The 13,669-nt window shown below is 35.0% G+C and overlaps 1 long non-coding RNA gene across 1 annotated transcript; it reads right to left on the reverse strand.

Annotated features, from left to right (window-relative positions):
• Nucleotides 1-10,976: 10,976 nt before the first annotated feature.
• LOC110454089 lies at nucleotides 10,977-12,840 on the reverse strand. Its single transcript, XR_002463337.1, has 3 exons — nucleotides 12,501-12,840; nucleotides 11,771-11,866; nucleotides 10,977-11,466 (listed from the first exon to the last, which is right to left on the reverse strand). It is a non-coding gene; the product is annotated as an uncharacterized LOC110454089 (long non-coding RNA).
• Nucleotides 12,841-13,669: the final 829 nt, after the last annotated feature.

Below are 13,669 nucleotides of genomic sequence, written 5' to 3' on the forward strand. Positions count from 1 at the left end.
TTGAGCGTTCGCCTCGTTGAGGAATGCAATATGTTCCGTCCTCAGGCCGGGACATACCAGTCTTTTTAAAAATGGTAGTTGTTATTCACTGCTTAACGTTCAGTATTAAGGATAATGGTAACATCCTGGTCACCCGGTGTCAGTATAATGTGACCGGGCGGGATACTGTGCTAGGTGACTTCGGCAGGGTATTTCAGTAAGAGGGCACTATAAAGTCGGCATCAGATCCGCTCCATCGCAAGGCGGCAACTAAAACAGCATACCGCCTCCATTAGACATATACACATGCAGGCATGCATTTCACGCATGGAGGCACGTTCTTTAATTACCTTAGCTGTTGCTATGAAGTTAAAAAAAATACTACCAAACCGACCTAAAATCAAATTGTTATCATTATCATGATTAGACAAAATCGGCGTCCATTGTAAATTCATACATATCAATCCTATTTGGAAAAATCGCTTCTTTTAATTCCGATATGCTTGGGACTCAAACTTTTCGGAAGAGCTATTTAAGATCGAAGTTGGATTTGCTTGGAAAATGCTTTACCCTTACCCCACCGGTAGGTATATCTTAGTCCATTGACCAGTGTGTCGCTTTAAGTAAAATAGATTTGAGATAAAAAGTGAAGCCTCTTTTGGTCAAAAGCGAGTTTTATTTGACCAACAAAACAGGATTATTGCACGGGAATGATATCGAACTATGGACTATCTTCTTTTCTACACTGATCTTCAGCTAGGAGAGGAGCGCATCATTGCTTTAGAATAAAGTTCACGAACATTTCGTTTTTATTGTGTTTTTAATCATAAGACATAAAGAGAATTTCGATTTTCGTTACTCTGTGTTGTATTTTCATGAAAACGAGAGGTCGCCATATCCTGCGAAGTCTTGTTAACCGTGTGGTATACAGGTATTTTTTAACCGCAGGTATCATTTAAAACGAGCATAGAAAGCGTAACCCAGTTTCGTTCATATTCTTGGTAATAATGACTAGCATGTAAACGTATACAATTTTAAGGAGGGGAAAAAGATAGCTACTTTAAGGATTTGAATTATTTCAAGTCTTAATTTCTTTTGCGAGTGTAAAACGTCTCTTCTACAATGGAAGGTCTGGGTGTCGGTTAGACGCCTGAGGTGGCCACCATGGTTTCAGCTAAACACACTCCAATTCTTGTCTAGAATAACCATTAGCAATATCAGTGATGAAATATCTATTTTATGATGAAGCTGTTGACATAGCCAAAGTGTTAATGACATTTACCCATTTCGTCAATTTAGGACTCGATACTGGTAATATATGTCAAACGAATTGAAAATTGAATTCGAGCAGCAAATTTGTGGTAATACAACAAAACGCAAAAGTGCCTTTTAAACTATTTAAAACGTTACAGAATCATTCTTCTCCTAGAAATTCATGCAAAGGAATAAATAACCAGTCTACGAAAGAACCCCGGAGACAAATAGCCAAACGGCAGTCAATATTGTATGAAAAATGCATACAATTCAAATAAGCTAACATTGGTAATAACAGTAGGCCAAAAATGTGTTACATTGTACCATGGAGCTGTTTCGTCCATCTTGGACTCTTCAGTGATGCTAGGGCCAAAATATTGTAACTCCAAATTGGTCTCAGCTAATGGTGAAACAGAAGAGGAAAATAACAGTAAGATTAATTCAAAATTAAGGGAAGTTTATTTTTTCATCATTAAATGTGTCTTCATGTAAAAATTAGATTGAGGTTTAAAAAACCATGCAATCTGATTTAGTAGATTCTAATTTTGTCTCATGCACAACTTCTCTTTTAATGTTCACATTGACGGCGGTAAGTGCCTTTAATATATCAGCCTATTGCAGTAGTTCACAACAAAAAGAGTAATTATGATTATGTGGTTGTTTGGATATTTAGGATAAAGTAGTACAATTATCGTTGACCCGAGATAACGTTGCTAGTTTGTCGAATAATATTGTCAAATAATCACTTAATTTGTGACGAAATAAATGTCAGCTCTGGCCTCAATCATTCGTGTGTTATTGACCTTGTGTTACCGCTGCAGCCTTGCCAACATATCACCAATTAAATAATTATATGCAAAATACACATTCCAGCCATTTTAATATAATATCGTTATGCCATATGTGCTCTCCAATCTTTTAAAGTTTATATGTTAATATATTAGTTAGTGATAAAATATACCTACTAAACGTTTTGATAAATTCCTATTTTGGTGTTAATTATGCTCATTATGACTCGTTATCAGCAAAGAACTAAATTAACCATGCCTACAGTAACACGAACGAAAAGTCACGCAAGGAGGTGGTTGATGTTTATGGAAGATATGTATTTTTAAAAGTTTTATTAAATTTAAACAGTGTTAATTGTCTGAAAGAAGTTCGATTAATACCTACGCGGCACGTTCGAAACTAAAAACTGCGATATGCCTCCATCGATTATCAATAAAATACGGTGATATTTTAGTTGATCAATAAACTGGCAATTTGAAATGATAGATATCAGATTTGCTAATGGCTTATCATACTTAAAGACTAGTCATACAGAGCCTCGCATACTAATCAGATTCCAATTCTCCACCAAGCAAAACCAAATATTGGTAACTTTAGGGCACCTGTGCTTTAATAGCTATATATTTGTTATAAACGAATATACCAGGTAGTCTTTTTAAAACTGTATTATTGAGGTTTCAGATATATCCCGGAATCACCGGTAGGCTAATTATGTTACACATTTCCATTGTACCAATCCCAAAGGGGAAGTAAAATAGATGACTGTACACAGGAAATCAAGAGACAGCATTGTAAGTACATTTTGATATGTAGAAAGTGCACACTGGCATTTCTCCTTCAAATTGAACTTCCAGGGCTATTCTTCTATCTGCCTTTTCCATATCATGAAGGTTTGTAACTGTGAGCGTTTTACATTATTGTTTTCTGTCACGCAATGGTTTATAATATAATATGCTTTTTATTTGCATATTTTTTTTTGAAAAAAACCCCCAAAAATATTCTGACCTTCTTTAAAAACAAAATGTTCCAGACCCTTAGTACAGAGCCCATATTTCATTCCTTAAAGAGAACCATGTCCAGCCACAGGGAATCGTTTAATACAGAAAATTTAAATGGTTTCCTGCTTAAAGTAAACGTTATTTCTTTTATTTTTGGATTTTTAGTATAATATAAAGCAAGAAATACTATTTGAAATAGGATTTGGATATAGGATTTCCAACCTATAAGCAACACCGACAAGAGAAGTATGGCAGTTTATATGATATAATTTATTTGTCAAACGGATGACATCTGTTTGCTGCTGTAGAATGTCTGAATCATACTGTGTTTCTACTTTACCATTCTACTTTACCATTCTACTCTCCTCTTTCCTACCCTCTAACATTTCTTCTATTCTATAATCTCAATTTTGTTTTCTCTCCTCGTATCTTCTCTATAACATATTTTTCCTCTCTCTTCTCATCCTCTTCCATCCTTTCTCTATCATTTGTTACCGCCCTATTTCTACTCCCCTTTATTCCAATTTCACGTCTTCACCGCACCGTTTACATTTATTCAAAATAATTTTATGTTTAGCTGTATCAATGTCAACAGCTCCATACCACTAGAAATGTTTGGTATATTTATCTAATTGTTATGCGAAAGTCATTCTTTAAATCCTTTCTCACAAAGTAGGAGGTTGCCGACAAACGAAGCGTGGTTATTAGCAATAGGAAAGAAATAAGACATGCCATTTAACATTTTTTTTAAACTTTAAATCAAGAAAACAAGCCCTTATTATGTCTAGACTTTTTTAACGTTGTACGGTGTTACAGTGCGGTATTTTCTTAACCGACTTTGTTAAGCCATTTAAAAAATAGATTTTGAACTGTTTTAATTGGCGCTTTGGTGAGACTATTGCTATTGGCGCTTTAGTGAGACTATTGTGTTGTGATTATCCTGTCGTCCTATCGCCATTTTTCTATTTATGTCAATATTATGTAGAAATAAAAGTGTGATAAAAAGTACTGATTTTTGTTTGCTTGTTTAACATCCTCGCAACCGCCAGGGTCGTTTGAGGATGAGTGCCTAGGGAGACACCGCCACAAACAGAAACTAAATAGAAAAGAAAGAAAGAATACATTTAAGTTAGCAAACGAAAAAGATGCCAAGTGTGGCAATTGGGGCAGCAGATCAATTTTAGTCTCTGTCATACCCCCTCCCAAACACACGGGAGAAAACCAATGTTCTGCAGGGGCCTCACATAAGTCGCCTTTTACGATACACATGCAGTATGTCTATTCTTGATTTCTTCCCCTAAATAGAAGACAAGTAAGAAACCATCCTCGACTCTGCAGCGTGGCCTCACATATGTCGCCTTTTACGATACACATGCAGTATGTCTATTCTTGATTTCTTCCCCTTAATAGAAGACAAGGAAGAAACCATCCTCGACTCTGCAGCGTGGCCTCACATACGTCGCCTCTTACGATGATGCAGTGGGACACAGAAGGCCCATTCTTTCCCTGAACCTGGTCGGGTTGAAAAGGACTGAAGGCCTTTAATTGTTCCACAGAGCAGTACTGGGCATTACGAATTTTGCAGCAACGTATCCGGCATAACTATAACGTGGATAATTTGGTATATTAATGCGCGAGACTAACAACAACGTCTGAAGATAGCCCATTAAGTTTCTAACCCAATTTGACTGATCGAAAACTGCTTTATAATCTCTAGTTTTGACTAGCCATTACCAAAACGGATGATTTAAACAGGTCTTCGATCTAATTATTTTAACCACTGCAGTATGCACATAGTTTTTCACAGTGATGAATACACATATATCTTAAACAGCACACATATACTCGGGTATTTCCCGGAGATATCAAGAACAAGGGCACTGGTCCGTCTCTCAGTGCCCTCACAGAACTAAATATAGCCCAGAAATGACACAATTAGTGATTTTGACCTTCAAATACTGGTGAACATGTTTACACCTCACATGACCGTGAAGCAATGTATCCAAGAGACCAATGCGGCCTTATCATCTTTCAGTTGTTTTATGTGATGATTATATTACTATGAGCAGACTTCAAAATCTGTATATATTAACCATTCGGTGGAGGCAATCTTGAGTTTCGAAAGGACAGCTAGTAAACAATTTCTTCACTTCCATATGATCGTCATATATCACGTGCGAATACAAAGAGACTAGCCACTAAAAGAACATAAAAATATATCTTTTCGACCTGAATATGCATGCAAAAGATTGGGGAAGACCGTGAAAATTTGCCATTGCTAAATGGTTCAAACTCGGATGGACTCAGTCCTGCCCGCTAGCATTCTTTCCGTGAAAAGAAAAATGATACTAATAATAATATACAACATTTGATATGGCGTCCTATGTACCTAGAATAAGCCACTCTAAAGCGCTTTACAGTAAATAGATATACAATCAATACAATCTGCATATACATTTATCGATACAAATTTTGAGGAATTCGCACGAGCTGCCTTACATTTATTTCAATTTCGTCAAACGCCAGACCAACTGCAGTTGCTTCAGCTATAAGATTCGATGGATATGTTACCAACAACAGATGCTGCTACAGCTTTCTCTTTGTCTGGCTTTGGACGAAATTGAAAAAAGGAAGGCAGCTCCTGCGAATTCCTCAAAAATTGTATTGATTAATGTATATGCTGATTGTACTGATTGTATATCTATCGGAACTTTAACAATATTCTCATTCAAAAGATCGCTCTCCGTATTAATATGATTTTATTGTTCTGCCACCTGATAATCATATGGTTAGCCGGTCATGTCGGAATAAGTGGAATTAAGAAAATAAATAGGGTTGCCAAAGCAGCCATTAACCTACATCACATAGATATTAAAATATCTTATAGTGATTTTAAACCTTTAATCGCGAATTGTATTAGAACGAATTGGCAAAATAAATGGTCTGAAATGGTGAACAACAAATTATTCGCAGTTCAACCTAACGTAGGTTCACGTGCGGCAGGTGGAGCGGGCCGTAGAGAGGAGATTGTCCTCTCGCGACTGCGCAGAGGCCGTACCTATACTACACATAGTTACATTACACATAAAAAAGAGCAACTTTATTGTCATGCATGTGATCAGCCATTTGCGCGGATTTCAAACAAAAACGAGACAGATTCCGTAATATGAAAACTTTTAGAAATAAACATGTAGGAGTGCCGATCGTGAAATCTTTTGTTTTCTACCATAACTAAAGTAATCGATTTGGGTCACAAATGTAATGCTTTTGCATCAATTTATAACACTATGCAAACTATCTGTGTTCTATTTCATTTGCTTAAATAGCGAGATGACCGACGTGACCGCCCTACCCTCAAAACATCCCGACTTAACTTGATAATGGAAAGAAAACAGCAGAAACTGAGGAGACACAATGACAAACAGAAGATATCACGCATCGCACCCCCTCCCCCCCCTAAAAAATGACTAAAAAAACTAATTAAAAAAGAAAAATATCAAAACAAAGGAAAATGAAAATAAAAATGTTGTTGATATGAAGAGCATGTTTTGAATTAGAAAGTTAAACTTCCGATTTTTAATACTTTGTTGCAGTGATAACATGTCAGATCTAGATAAGATATTTTTGTCATAATGTTAGCACCGATAATATCTCTATGAATTTATTTCAAATGGCTTTCGCCGTGAGTTTTTCTTATCAGTCTTAAATTATTTCACATAATCGCTGGAGCATCAGCTATTATACGACAGTGTTACGGAATGGTACGGCGGTAATCGACCATTACCAGAATATGTTGACAGTTTTAATGACACCAAAGAAGACGATGTTATAAATTGTTGTTTATGATCTGGTATCATGTTTACAATAATAAACTAATGATGTCCTTATCTCAAATGACGTATAATCAAAAACCACTTGCTAGGTTGTCCTTCACTTGACATTTGACATTTTCTGGTACAATATTTGTGTTTATAACGTGTACGTCAACGCGCCCACTGCACCAGTACCTTCGTGATTTTCAAGCTCAATATCAATTGTTGTTACCACGTACACAGCACTTCCCTGGTCTAATGGTAATGCACTTTAGTCCATTCCCAGTGTACTAGGTATCTTTGTATAATCTGGTTCATTGTGAACACATTATGCTAGGTTAGTCGGGTTCTTTGCTAGAATAGTAAAACTTGCAATAGTGCACTCTGGCTAAATGCTAGTGTATTCTTGTTCATATTTAATGAACTTTGGTTCTTATATCTAGTGCGTTCTGTCAGGTAATAGTGAATGTGGGTTCATTGCTAAACTATATGTAATCGAACAGGCTCACTGGTGTAAAGATTGATAAAATAATTGTTACACCATGATTTGCGTACAACATGGCGTGTATGGCTTCTGAAAGTAAATTCTTTGCATCAGGCGGCCAGGCAAAAAATCCAAAAAGGACAAAAACTCGAATTTGGTATGAAAAAACAGATGCCAACATGTATAAACTCGAGCATATATGAGTTTGTCGCAGCCTACTCAAATATGAAGCGGAATATCGTATTAATATGTGGATTTGATGTCAGTTAGAAATCATAAAACCGTTATGAGAGATAGAAAGCAAATAAAAAGATATCGGAACATTTCATGCACACAGAGAGGAGAAAACATGAGATGTAGGTACCAAATTAACCGGTCACAGTATTTAAAACAAAGTTTTAATTTTGTAAAAACAAATGTTTTGTTAAACAATCATGTATGAGTCAAAGAAACAATGAATCCAAAAACGATTTCAGCGACTCTACCGCATTGTGAACAGCAGTGTTCAGATCTTATCATTATCATGTAAGCTTGATTCGTTTTGGGAAATCGCATTTCGACACTAATCACCAATTATAAAATAGAATATAGAGGTTAAAGGATACCTGACCTACAGACACACCAGAAAGAAATGTCGACTGATCGAAATCATCCAAAACATTATGTTGGCTTAGTCTGGCACTATCTTTATTGGACATTATCATATCTTTCATGTGTTACATTGACATCGTACAAAAACTGGTGCTAGTGTTGTTGATGGGAAAATGGCCATAACGTCATTCCACGCATTCCCCCTTGTTAACCAGTTCTCCTCCTAATTTTAAAATTCATTAAAATAATATAAGATTCTTTAATGCCCAGGGGTGTAGGATAGGGACTTTGCCGAGGGTTTTGCCAAATTTGAAAATCCCGAGGGTGGAATATCCCTATACTACACCCTTGGGCATAAAAGAGTATTTTTCTCTCATTTCAACCACCAGAATAAGCACAGAAACCATGAAAATGCATTTAGACTAGCAACCAGTATTTCGGTTGTCTATCCCGAGGCTTTGCCGAGGGCTAGAAAACCAAAAAAATCACCCCGAGGGTTGGAGATTTCTATGTCACACCCTTAAGGAAGGAGATGATTATTTTTCTCCCATCCTATTATTTCAGTCACAATTCCACCGAAAGTAGTGTAAACAAAAACACATGTTGGGTATAAATATCGTCGTTCACTTTTGATGACGTCACAATTACCAGTGACGCGTTTTAATGACGTCACAATTGAACACTTGCTAATCGGCACGAGGCTGTCTCCCCCTAGTGGGTGACAAACTGATATTACCCGGTTAAAACGGGGGACACTCCTGTGAAGGTAAGACATTTCCTACACCCATCTCTTACCCTGGGCAGCTCTATCTTACACACAGGGAAATGAGAGAAAAGGGTTTACGCAACCCCCTTCTGTTTCAACAGTAGTTTCGTTTCCAACATTTTGGCCCGTATCATCACCGATGAGAAACATCTGTATGATAAAGTGTTATTCATTTTTGAAACACTGTTTTTTTTTTACATAATGTTAATGGTGCAAGCACATGTCTGTGTGTTACGTTCATATGGTATATACAATCCTCGCGTAATCTATCCATTGTTATTATCCTTCTGTTTTTGTGTCACAACTTTCCCGATTTCATTTCCGAAAACAGCATGTTCAGAAATAAAGTTATTGTCGAGCTTACCTCTCATTGTTACTTTCTTCGTCCATATTTGCTGCTGTATGACTTTATCTTACATTTCCGTTCCGTTTTTTGTTTAGTTATCTGTCTTTACAGAGCAGTGTGACAAGCTGTTCAGTTTGTCACCAATGATGTACCTGTATCAGTTGAACCCAGTGAAAATATAAATAGCCTTACTTCTCCAACCGTAATTCCGTCAACAATTTGAAATCAAGTGTTCCGCTAAAGCCAGCGTTTTAACTGCACATGTCATTATATTTGTATACCCTGTCCAATCCTGGAAATTTGAAAGTCATCGACGATCTCACAAGTGTTGAAACACATTAGTCTCCAACATCCCGTAGTTTGGATTCAGGAAGATAACCCCTTTGTTCCCTTCAAGGCGGGATACATTGTTGACACATACTCACCCTCAACATTTGATGTATTTCAATAAAAAGTCAACAACCTGTTTATCATTTGCATGTTTTACTATGAAGTTCACAAGTAGTACAATTCACATCATACTGTTGTCATGACACATACAATCATAATTACAATTGTTGTTGATGTGGCAATTTTCTCCCACCTCTACGTATGTGTGTCCAACGCCTCAAGGGTGCAAACTTGTATGACATCATTATCAGTGAATGGCATTATATTATGAGGTAATAATCGAAAGCGCACCAAAAGTAGTTAAAATTAGGTCGGCAAATGACACCCCCGAAAATGAAAAATATCATAAAAAAACAATATGGCAAAAACAGTAGAACTATTACCTCCATTTATTGGGTGTTTTTGGAAGGTAATGACATTTCTCATTGATATTAAAAAATGTAAATATCAAAAATTTGAATATTAAAAAAATATTTTGCATAACTTTTGAAATATTTCGTTAAATCTTCTAAAGATGATGGGAACTTGAATATTTGTTTTCAATAAAAAAGAAATATAGACTGCTTTACTGAGATAAAAGTGTAAAATGAAGCAGTTTCACTTTCATAATTTAAACAGTAGTTTTTAGCTCAATTATTTTTGCGGTAAAAGAATAAACCAAAACATAGTTTTTGTGTAAAATGGAATGTTTGACCTGACACGGACATATGACTTTTATACATTTTCTGTAATGACATTTCTCATAAAAAATTACGTATGAGAAAACCCCCCAAATATAATACAGAATTTGTTTAACTTCTCAAAGACGTAAATTCGTAAATATGAGTTATACCGTTGCATTAGGTACTTTGTTCTGCTATTTCAAAATCAGACCTAAGTTTGTGAATATGTTTATTTTTTATTTTTTTTTAAATTTTACGATATTGTTGCATTTCCATTTTCTATTTAATGCTTTACCAAATGTCAAATGGCTTAGAAATAAGAGAAAAATGTCCATCGCTAAGTTGGCATTAGGAATACAATTATGAGACTCTCGGGTAGAATATCCATACCCCTTAAATACACGTAACAGACTCTGTAAGGAGTGCATAACTGATCGAACAACAATTAAGTTCTTCTCAGGGACACTGTTCTATTGTAATGAATACCGGAATGTACATACGAAAGCATTCAAATACATCAATACGAGAAGAGGACGGAATTCGTTTGTTTTTGGATAGCTTTGCATTATAACACATGAAACTTTTAAGAAGAAAATTGAAGAAAAATTTACAACGCTTTGCTTGCATTTTCAGTCAAATTTACCAATCACTGGGAAAATGATACATTATGAATGCAATTTAAATAACTTTTATTCAATTGATTATATCAGATGAATGATATATAAGTGAATTTAAGCCGAAAATCGTTCATAAGTTAATAACCGAGAAAAAGAAAAATGTCTTGACTAAAACGCAATATTTTTCAATTAAAAATAAAATAAACACATATACAATATGTAGAATAAAATAAAGCTGATAATTTACATTCTATATATTTTAACAATTATTACTATTCTTTTGATTGTTCTACATTGATAAACTTAAATCAATTTACAAATTTTACAGACATTTGATTAGGTCGTGGCAAAATAGCTCTACTATAGTAAAGATGGTCCCAAATATGTTCAATGATTAAAATATTAAACGCAGGAAAACTCTTTCTATGGTGCAGCATTTGCTGCAGTTGCCGATTTGATTTCAAGCCCGACGACTATAACATAAAAGAGACACAACAGACAGTTTTAAAATGAACTCAACCAAAATATAAAGAACAATTATACTCGTCCAAATACTTATGAATGAAACACACAACTATCTTTGGTCAATATATCAGAAGACGCATTCCCGTTTAAACCATATATTTGTTTGCGTGCGTTGACTGGATTGTAGGCCCCGTGAGACGTCTATAGTACGGCAGCGACTGATAGTATAGTCCGGACGAGGTTACCAGACACAGCATAGGCAAGCATCCATTACCTCCTGTTGTTCTCTCCATAAACTTTCTACGCATTATGTCTGTAAATCATACAACACAATTAGCAGATTAAAAAATGTTACCAGATGTATCATCTTTGAAGTTTTATAAACACTTTTTCTTTCAGATAAACAAAAATCTTGAAATTGTTCTTAAGAATTCTATATTCTATTTAAAGCAAGGAGCAGTATTTACATTTTAATGAAAAACCATCTTGATGACAGTGTGCAAATACGTCTCATATTTGTGTTAATGAACAAATGTATGAAATGGTTTACATAAATTAACCAATCTTCTTATTCATCAGTAAAAGCAGGCCAAAACTATATAATATTAATATATTACCTCCCGCAGAAGAAAGTGAATGATTCATTGAGCCATCCATGACACTGTTGCCAGAAGAAGAGGTGGATTCATAAGACATGTTGGGCGTCTCCCTGGCTACAAAAGTTAGTAAACATATTTAATGACAATATGTATGACTTATGATGAAAATGCATGCAACAAGTAAGAAATATACGTGTAAATACAGTTGTTAACTTAAAGATACAGCAGTTATAGATAATATATATTTATACAATTAAAGTATGTGCATTGAGCGATTTAACTTCCTACAAAACAAATGACGCCAATAAAAAAATCATCTGCAATTATTGAAGGCAAAAATGAGAACAGATTTTCTTTGTTATCGTGTTGCGTTCTGCTGATTGCGTGTCAAACATAGCAATGTTGAAACATGCGTTGATTTACGTTCTTGTTATTTACAAAGAATATTTGCGCTTTCTTTATTATCGTAAGCTATATGTTTTGATAGGTTTCTAACACATGACATCCGTTAATTTTGTTTGAGATAAGAAAATTGAGGGTATAAAGTGTAAGGTAGCTTATAACTTAACTTTAACAAAACTAGCGGTTACATTGTGAAACGTTGAATAAAGCCTTCGAATCGTGGAATTTATCTGTCATATTGCATATATTTATTAGAGACATATTGAGATGTAAAAAAAATCCATTCTGAATTACACGATTGTAAAAATTACAGATTGATGACAATTACAAAACAATGGATATTTACATTTCCGGCGGAGTTTCTTCTTCTCTACTTGTATGTCAACATCTTCGTCTCTGTAAAGGAAATATAACTGTTAGGGGCATTTGATGAAAGTTTTAGTGATTTTGTATCTTTTGTGTATCCGTGAACTATATCGTATGAAAAAGACCTTTGTGTTGATTACGAACTACATCGAAACGAGACGTCTTCAGTATGGTGATAAACATGACCCTAAGTTATATTGAATTACACTGAGGTGTTTTTACACGCTGAATATCAAAGGTGATACAGAGAAGGTGTTGAGCTACCATTATTCTTGTATTTCTTCGTACTACCTGGCTGATCATGTGTAGGGCCTGCTAAGTTAAGTTAAAATGTTTGACATCGCACCAAAATATTTGATTGTGATGAAAACAATTTTGTTCAATTGGATACAACAAGCATGTTTATTGGATTTTTTTTTTCATGTAAAATAGAAAAAATACAACAAAATGAAAATATATATCTATGAACTGAATACTTTGATGGTGTATTTTGAACAGGACAGTTATCAACGTTTACCATGTAGGAAATATAATGCCACTGTTAATCGGTAGACAGGCATTTCTTGTACAGTAAAGCATGCACATGCATGAATAATTTCAACAAGTCAAACATGTACAATGCTCATCTAAATGTCACTCCGTGTCGCAAATGTTAACAGGCTAGCCATGTGTGTGTATATTCAATCGTTTCCACACACATCCTTGTTAATTTGACATGACAGTAATTTAGCTGCAGGCCATATAAAGTACAAAATTTTAGGATGTGCATGGCTTGTTGTCAAATTGAAATCAAAGCGTCATCTGAAAAATGTTTGCATGTCAAAACAAAGCTATTATAAATTAAAATGTATTTTAGTCATCACAAACATGTCTTCCTTCATCAGCCAATACGCATGTCACACCTATTTGACCTTTGATAAAGAAGGAAGCGTCCCAAAGACCTGCGAACCCTTATTAGGTGATGCAGTTATTATCAATTTTCCAAAACAAATCTAACGACCAAATTAGATCACTTAACATTTTATACTTATTTGCCTGGAGGTGAAGATCAATGTGACCTAATTTCAACGATATTCTTTGGCTGATGCTGGATGTTTCATAATTTTTTGAGAACAGTTAAAACAAATATGACACGTGAAAGATTTCAGA

Source organism: Mizuhopecten yessoensis, unplaced genomic scaffold, assembly GCF_002113885.1.
Source record: "Mizuhopecten yessoensis strain PY_sf001 unplaced genomic scaffold, ASM211388v2 scaffold7669, whole genome shotgun sequence".
In the NCBI taxonomy this organism is placed as follows: Eukaryota; Metazoa; Mollusca; class Bivalvia; order Pectinida; family Pectinidae; genus Mizuhopecten; species Mizuhopecten yessoensis.